The sequence below is a fragment of the Pteropus vampyrus genome, unplaced genomic scaffold, assembly GCF_000151845.1.
Source record: "Pteropus vampyrus isolate Shadow unplaced genomic scaffold, Pvam_2.0 Scaffold46, whole genome shotgun sequence".
NCBI lineage: Eukaryota > Metazoa > Chordata > Mammalia > Chiroptera > Pteropodidae > Pteropus > Pteropus vampyrus.
The window spans coordinates 5,390,911-5,399,247 of NW_011888827.1; the positions used below are offsets into that span (position 1 = coordinate 5,390,911).

The 8,337-nt window shown below is 42.1% G+C and overlaps 1 pseudogene; it reads left to right on the plus strand.

The window, feature by feature from the left end:
• The first annotated feature begins 746 nt into the window (after positions 1-746).
• LOC111739081 lies at positions 747-865 on the plus strand (annotated as a pseudogene).
• The last annotated feature ends 7,472 nt before the right edge of the window (positions 866-8,337 follow it).

An 8,337-nucleotide genomic window follows, 5' to 3' on the forward strand; every position in this document is an offset into this window, starting at 1 on the left:
TACCCCTCAGCCTATAGATCTGGAATATTGGTGCCTTGCTCATAGAATGATCCTGAAGACTAAATGAAATAATAAATGTAGAGAACCTGGTACATACTATCTACTCAGTAAGAGACAGCAAGTATTACTGTTACTTAACGTCTCATTTCATGTATGTTATGTTTCCTTATTTGGATTCTAAGGTCCTTTGAGGATAATCCTTCGATTCCTACACAACTCTTAACATAGTGTCTCATGCACAAAAGCCAAGAGGGAGTGGAGGATCACGGAGGACACCCAGGTGCCAGTTGCTCAGTACCCCCTTCTTAGGAGCTCTCCTGACCCCACCATCCATCCATAAGCTAACAGAAGTGGGTTTCAGTAGCTTCTGTAACAAATGACCTCACTCCCTTCCCCCCATTCTCAGCCACGATTGGTTGGACTAGGTGAGGACACCCAACCCAAGCTTAGCCAATGAGTCCCTTTTCTGCTGAATTTGTAATTGGATCCAAGAGATTCCAGCCCATCTCCAGGCCTCTTGGAAAGAGAAGATGTAAACCTAACAACAGTATGTAGCTGTTTTCTACAGGAAGGTGCAGGCATAACTAATGCTCATGTGTGTTCCACTATAGTCATATGATTTGGACCATGTGTATGATCATGTGGTGGGATTCTAGGCAGCTATTCATAATGCCTATAAAGAATACTGAAAGCATGAGAAAATGGTCGTATTATAATGTTAAGATAAAAAGGAAAAAAAAAAATAAATCTACGGCCACACTGCCCTGAACAAGCCCGATCCCATCTGATCTCGGAAGCTAAGCAGGGTCGAGCCTGGTTAGTACTTGAATGGGAGACCACCTAGGAAGACCAGGTGCAATAGGTGTAAAAAATAAAAAAAAATAAGGGATTGTAAACTGACAAGGTCCTTGCAATCTGTGAGGTCAAGCGAGGGCTGCCTCACCTAAAAAAAAAAAATTAATAACGATAATAATAAAAATAAATAAATAAAAAGGAAAAAATTATGTAGACTTCACAGATTTTAAAGATATATATATATGCATAAAATACTAGAAATACATAAACATGTCAATAGTGATAAAGGGGTTGTGGATGATTTTATTTTATCCATTTTTAATACTTTCTGACTTTTTAAGAAAAGTCTATATGCATGGAGGGAAAGGCCAGTGTAAATTTTCTTCCCCCCTTTTTTTTAAACAGTTAAGCTTATTTGGCCTCAGTTTTCTCAGAATTCTAGATGCTTTGATGTTTGATAAACAAATTTGCACCCAGCTGTTAATAACTTGTTAGGTCTCTGAGTGTTATTGAAAATGGGCTTCCAGAGGCAACATGCAGAAGTTCTCAACCCCGATCTCTTCCAGAGCTGGGTGAAACAGTTCTACCTTTAAATCAAATATCAATAGTGATTTCCCAATTATAAGGAGAAAACGTAATAGAAAATTTTTAAATTAAATTTTTTGGGATAAATTTTCTTCTGATGTCTGCTGTGAATGTCTCAACTAGAATCTTGTAGACCGAACATTAGAATTATTGGGGAGTCTTAAAATATGCAAATGCCATCTTCCAGAGATTCTGTTTAATTGGATTTTTGTGGGTTCTGGACGACTATAGTTTTTATACCTTTTAAAAATGATTTTAATCTTTAGCCAGGATTGAGAATCACTGACCTAGTTTAGCTGATTGTAGGTAAAATTCTATATTCAGTTATTTTGTTGTTGAAAGCTTAGCACATCCACTTTTCTCAGGATTTCAGGAGTGTCATGATTTCCAAGTGCCCGACCTATGGAGTGGATTTGGAACAGGCTGGAACTCACCCCCTGGGCAGGAACGTTCCTGGTGGGGAGACAGACTGTTTGGAGACATCGCCCTCCAGTGGCAACACTTGGTAATTGTTTAGCCATGCCTCGATTCACCCTTCCTTCCCAACAATGATTCTCTCCAAACAGGCTCAAAGACTGCTCCCACCATTGCTGGGCAGAGCCTCTCAGGGAGCCTTTCAGCCAATGATTGGCTGGGCGTGGGCCTGTCCTTCGAAAGCTCCTTTGAATTAGTTACACGTGTGCCCCTTCCTGGCATGTCAGCAACAGACTTGGGACCATAAACCTGGAACAAAGTTTCCAGACTGGTTCTTGACTGTCAGAAGTGACAGTTGTAGATAAAAACTGTGGAGTTGCTTATTGACACTGGGAATGCTGAGCTGAGCTAGAATGATTCCTGGAATTTTATAGGAAAAAAAAAATCACATCAACAGTTACAGGGTATGGGAAGGAGAGAAAGTGTAAATATTTAGCAAAACAAACTCTTAAGAAGAATCTGTTTAGCTCTTTCCCTCGTGTTGGGGCAGAAGTCCAAAGAGGGTGGGGTGCTCTGTGGGGAAGGGCTGCAGAAGTGGGGGCGTTTCACCAGGGGGGACAGGGACACTGGGTGGACAGGGACAGTGGGTCATACTGCAGACCTGGGTTCTAGAGCCAGTGTGTGAAGGAGAGACTAATCCCTGTGAAGAACACTTTATTGTATATCAGAGCCACCTGGAAAGCTTGCCCCGAAAGCTTCTGCCAAAGTCTGTTCCACCCACTCAGATTCCATCAGCCTGGGAATCTGAAGAGATTTTGAGATGCACTAGAGGGGCCTGCTATCCCTCCGGTGCCTACTGGATTCCAGGTGTGGTTCTACCACATTATTCCCCCATTCAATCCTTACAACAACCTACTGAGGTAGATAGTACCACTCCCATTTTACAAATGAGAAAACTGAGGCTCAGGGAGGTGGTGTTAGGTGCCTGAAGCCTCATAGCTGGGCAGTGATGGAGCTGGGACTGCAGTACCAGGGGTAGTGCAGGGAGCTGATCACAAGAACACATCAAATCTTTCAATACTAGGCCCCGTGCTAAATGTCTGAGCAGGACCAGAGATAAGATGGACCTGCGAGCTGACTCCACACAGCTCCTTGGGGACCTTCTGTTCTCCTTGAGTTTAGGCGTGGTCCCAGAGCCTGGGATGGTGCCAGATCTCTGCTGGTGGTGAAGAAAAGGCAGGGGATGAGGTGGGGATGTAGGGTGGAAGGAAGTAGAGGTAGAGGAAAAGGAGGCGGCGCCCACAAACCAGGCAGAGGGCTACAGAAACCACAGCAGGAGGTGGGAGCAAAGGGGGCAAAGCACTGGTCAGCTGGGAGGACGGGGGCTGGCGTCTGCTCAGTGTCTTCTGCCATTCTTTCTCCTCGAGCTCTTTTCTTCCTGTTTCTTCTCTTCCCTGTTAGAGGAGGGGGTTTATCTCCCCTCACAGATCCAAGATGTGTCCTCACGGCATGTCACATACTCCTCCCAGGATGTCAAGGAGAGCAATCACTCATTTAAGTAAAGAAAATCATCAAAATCAGATCCATCTGCACTCAAAATCTACACCAGTCTTCTTCCCACAGCGCACAGAGCCTCAGCTGGCCCGACGCCCTTCTCAGCGGCGTCCTTCCCACAGAGCTGAGATCATCCCGGACTGCCAAGAGCTGCCTGCAATTCCCCGTGGCAACAGCACTTATCAGTGTCTCATGTTTAATGCAAGTGAGCTTCTAAGGCAGAAAAGCTTTCGAGATACAGCTTAAGATACATAAACGCTGCCCTTTACAGAGCAAACAGAAGTATACATAACCAATGTGGGTTTTCCTATTTTACGATGATTGTGTTCTCATCTGTACAGATTTAAGCAAACCAGTTCTGTCAGAAGAAGGGAAAATCTATATACCAGGGTCACTGTGGCCTAGAGAGGCCTGAGTCACCTCCACTTTCTGAGACTCCCAGTAATTTTAAAATGAAGAAATGCCAATTTTAGGTTATAAAAATCGTAGTTGATTGCAAATGCTTATCATCAGCAAGCTAATATTTTTAATAGAAGATAAATTTATTCTAGTTACAAGCTAATTACAGGATTTGTAAAAAGCAATAATTCATAGCTCACTATAGGTAACGGGATACGGGTGTAAAGTTGTATTTTTAAAACTTTGTTCAATCCTATCACAATATGAGTCCTTTGGAAATAACACGTGAAGTCCAAAATTGAAATCTTTTGCATGGCCATCTTTGAGCTAATAATATTGGTGACTGCAGAGGTTTCCCTTCTGCTAACATGGACACTCTTGCCTCTGAATAAATTCTACTGCTCTTCCCTGTCACCCGTTCTGGATAGTTTGTTTAGTATGTCAATGTCCTAGCCAGTCTTAACAGGCTCAGGTTATAAGAGCTTCAAAAATATCACACGTTTAGTCCAACAGCCTCTCTCAGGATGCTAAGTCAACACATTACTGAAGATCTCAATGTTTCAAATGGTCCTGGTGCTACTTGAAGAAACTGCTGATTCTAGGACAGTGCCGGAAAGCAAGGAAGTGCTCAAACACAAACAAAGAGAAACCCCTACATTTATGGGCAGAGCGGGGGGGAGGTATGTCCACGGGGCACAGGAACTAACTGAAAGAGCTCTCAGTGGCCAAAGCTAGAACAGTTTGAGCAACAAAATCAACGAAGCAGTGTTGGATTATAATCCAAAGTATAAAATCAATATACACGTGTCAATATTGATATAAATGATTGAATAAATAAATAAATGAGGGAGTACACACAAATCTTTCTTATAGATTCCTTCCTTCCTTCCTTCCTTCCTTCCTTCCTTCCTTCTTTCCTTCCTTCCTTCCTTCCTTCCAACTAATTTGTGTAGGCACTCCAACTAAAGAAGATAGAGTGTAACTCTCCAATTCTTAAGTGTGGGCTACACATAGTGACTTAATTCCAAAGAGGACAGTATAAGAGGAGGTGGAGCGTAATTTTATTGTGGGCACAGAATCAAAGGAAGATAAAGTGTAACATTAAATCAGGCCAAATGTACTTGGGCATACTTATCTGAGTCCAGATGTACTGTATTTGCTCACTCAGCTGGAAGTAGCTCTAGCAGTGTTCTTGGTTGATTTAATAAAATGTTACTCAATGGCAGCCTACATTCAATGAGTCGAAATGCCAGAACTTCCTGGTATAATGTAGGAAAGTAATTCAAAGACGTAGGGAGATAGGAATGTGGAGTTACATGGGGCATGAATATCCAGCTACATCTCCTGTTGGGGCCAGATGACAATCTCTTCACTAAGGTATTAAAAGATGTATTAATGAGAGCATCCTCGGAAAGTTCTGTGGTAGCCATCCTCCCCAGGCTGGGGTTAATAGTGGAAGACGCTGCCATTGAGATGGGTCCAGGTGGGAAAATAGAAACTATATCAGAGATTTCGGCAGAGGGGATTTAATATAGGAATTGGGTACGCCAACGTTGGAGGGGTGAATGAGGAAGACGGGCCATTATTCACTGAGGTCATCCAGAAATAATGACCCAGGAAGCAGCTACCACCAGGGCTGAGAGAACAAGGCTGGGGTGACAGACCTAGAAGCTTGGAGGAAGGGCTCTAGAAAGCTGGGGCTCAGGCCTCTGAGAGGGGGCACTGCCATGCTGCTGCTGCTCTCTCTAAGGGGCCTGCCGAGGCTGGTTCTGGGAACGCCTAAAGAACGCAGAGGCTGAAACCAGCTGCTGAGGTAGTATGGCAGGAACGGCGAGCAAACCCAAAGAAAGTTCTTTCTCCCTTCTGCCCGCTTCCCTTTCCCCTCCAGAAACTCTTCTTGACAAAACCTAGTGGAAAGCCAGCTGGTAAAGGAGAAATCTAGTTTGTGGAATCCTAGCCCCGTATGATAAAGGATACAGAAGAGCAGATTTGGAACTGAAGAACAAGAGCTTAATAAGCTGCACAGAACTTGCCTTATCCCCTCTACTTTTAAAGCAGACCTCTCGAAGATAGCCACGTTCTTGAACTCTCTCCTCGTCATAGCCAGGCAGGGTTTTAGTAAATATCGTTTGAGCATCATGGATGGTGTTACTATAATTCTGTGACAATACAGTCCATTTTGAGCCTCAGACCTCAACATTTATGCACACAGCACCCAATTCATACTGTTTTACGTGTCTAGCTAGAAAATTTTTTTTCACTCTAAGCAGGATCATTTTGCAAAGTTGTATCAGGAGAGCAGAGCCTTGCCTTTTGCGTACGTGAAGTAGCCCCTTGGTGTCAGTGGTCTGAGGAATAGACCACTGAAAGCAGCTTAACTACGGTAAAATAAGTTTTTTGAAAAAATCATAGTAACAGGCAGGGATCAGCTTCCACAGTGATATGGGGATTTCTGAAGAGTTTGCCGATAAAAAATATAATACAGGGACTAACAGACTTGCAAGGGCTTTCTAAAAATAACTCAGGACCCAGTAGAAAAGCTCAGCATTTACATCTCACCAATATCCTTCTTAACCCAAAAAAGCTGAGAGGGAGGATTTCAGTCCTAAGAGTTAATGGTATTAGTTGAGTGATTGATCACACAGCTCACTAGAGGAAGGGCCGAAATACAATAGTCTTGTATCAGCAAGTATAGCAGTGGCAAGCCATGTAATGAGGACAAAGAACTTTTTTTAACGGTGTTGATATTGAAATGCTCAGCCCAGAATTATCTATGTCAAATTAATTACACTTCCCTAGTCTTTGTATTTCTACTGAAATAAAAATGATAATAAATGAGCAACATTATTTGGCAAGATACATATCAGCTTTTTCTTCGAAATACTCAGAACTTAATGAATATCAATTATATGCTATGCATGAAAAGACTCCAATCATTAAGAACTGTGCTAAATTATTTTTATTTCAATGTCAAATTCCAAAAAAAAACCACCCAGAAATTGCTATGCACATTTACATTTACAACCTTTATTATTTTCAGAATGTGGCTTTGAACCCAAATTTTAATGAGTCATGTGCTCTTGCCAACAGTATTATTCTCAGGGAAAGGTTTACTTGAAGCTACATCACATTGGATCATTTTAATAAAAATGCAGGTCTTTATAAAATGGAACCTGTTTATGTCAAGGAGTCCAAAGTACATAGACATTCATATCCTAAAAGTAGACGTTTTCTTCTCAACTCTCATTTCTGTGGGAGCCCTGCACCAAGGCAACATAAGGCTGTCCATTTTCTAATCATTTCTAAAACAGGATAGAAATAAGGATCGTAGGACATTCAAGTAATCGAAGCAGAATCATAAAATGCTGTGACTTGCTACAGTGTTGATAAGAACAACAGAATAAAGAGATTTAAGAAGGAAGGCACATTTTAAACATGGAAGAATAATGTTTAAGGAATGGCTAATTTGTTTTCCTCTAGAAATCTGCAGCCCACAGTTCTCTTGGGAAGTCTAATCAATTAAAATCCTACATGCTATTCCACTTGTGAGTGGAACGAGGAATACATTTCTCGTGTTATTACATAAATGAATCTCATCTTCAGGGCTTTGAAATATAACTTTATCCAGGCTATAGTGAATGTGTGCGCCATCTCATCTTTCTGCATTACAGCAAAATTGATTTTACGATTCCTTCCTCATAAATTTCAGGCCCGAGGCAGTAACAGACGTGGAGATGCTTTCGCTTTGTCTTCCCTAGTCTCACAGGCTGAGCATGTCACTTGCTCTTTTTTTTTTTTTTTTCCTGAACACATCTAGCGCTCTGAGCTTCCAGTTCTAGACCTAAAAATGTGTTTTGAAAAAAGAATGGTGTGTTAGGCCCAGGATGTATTCTTGACTTGTTTGGATCCTCTAAACTGAATATTATCACTGAAGAAAACATATCCTTAGAATTAAACATTTCGTTAAGAATAGAATGATCATCATGCAACTGAATGCACGTAACACGGGTACCATTATGAAACCAACAGCTACAAAACTCAAAGGATGCCTTCTTCTTACTCCTCAAACGAGAGCAATGTAACCCATGGCACTGTGGGAATTTCTGACAGTCCTACTGGGTCCTAACTTATGAGTCAGGATTCGGTTATTCGGTCAAGAGAATCATTACCTTAATAATCCCCTTGATGTACGGACTAGTCTAACTAGAAGGAAGAGTAAGGTCATCATACAAAACTATAAAGCATGCTGAATTACTTTTAATTCCTGATTCACCCTTGGGAGATCAGGCAAGTCTGTGAGATTACCTCAAGAAGACTGAGGGTAGGAAGGGAAACAGAAGTCAGGTCTCTTCATCTAACTCCCTGGCAGGTGCGACCCCCTAGCCTTATCCTAGGCTTAAATTTGGGGAATGGATGGGAGCTATGGGATGCGAACCCAGCAGAGGTTTATACATTCCATCTCTCCACACATATCCAGCAAGTGACTTCTGCATTTCCTCTCCTGTCTCCATCAACCCGGGTCAGCTCTCTCTTAATTGCATACGCAGCCACCTTGTGCCCCAACCCAGGTGAGAATAAAAAATATGGTCA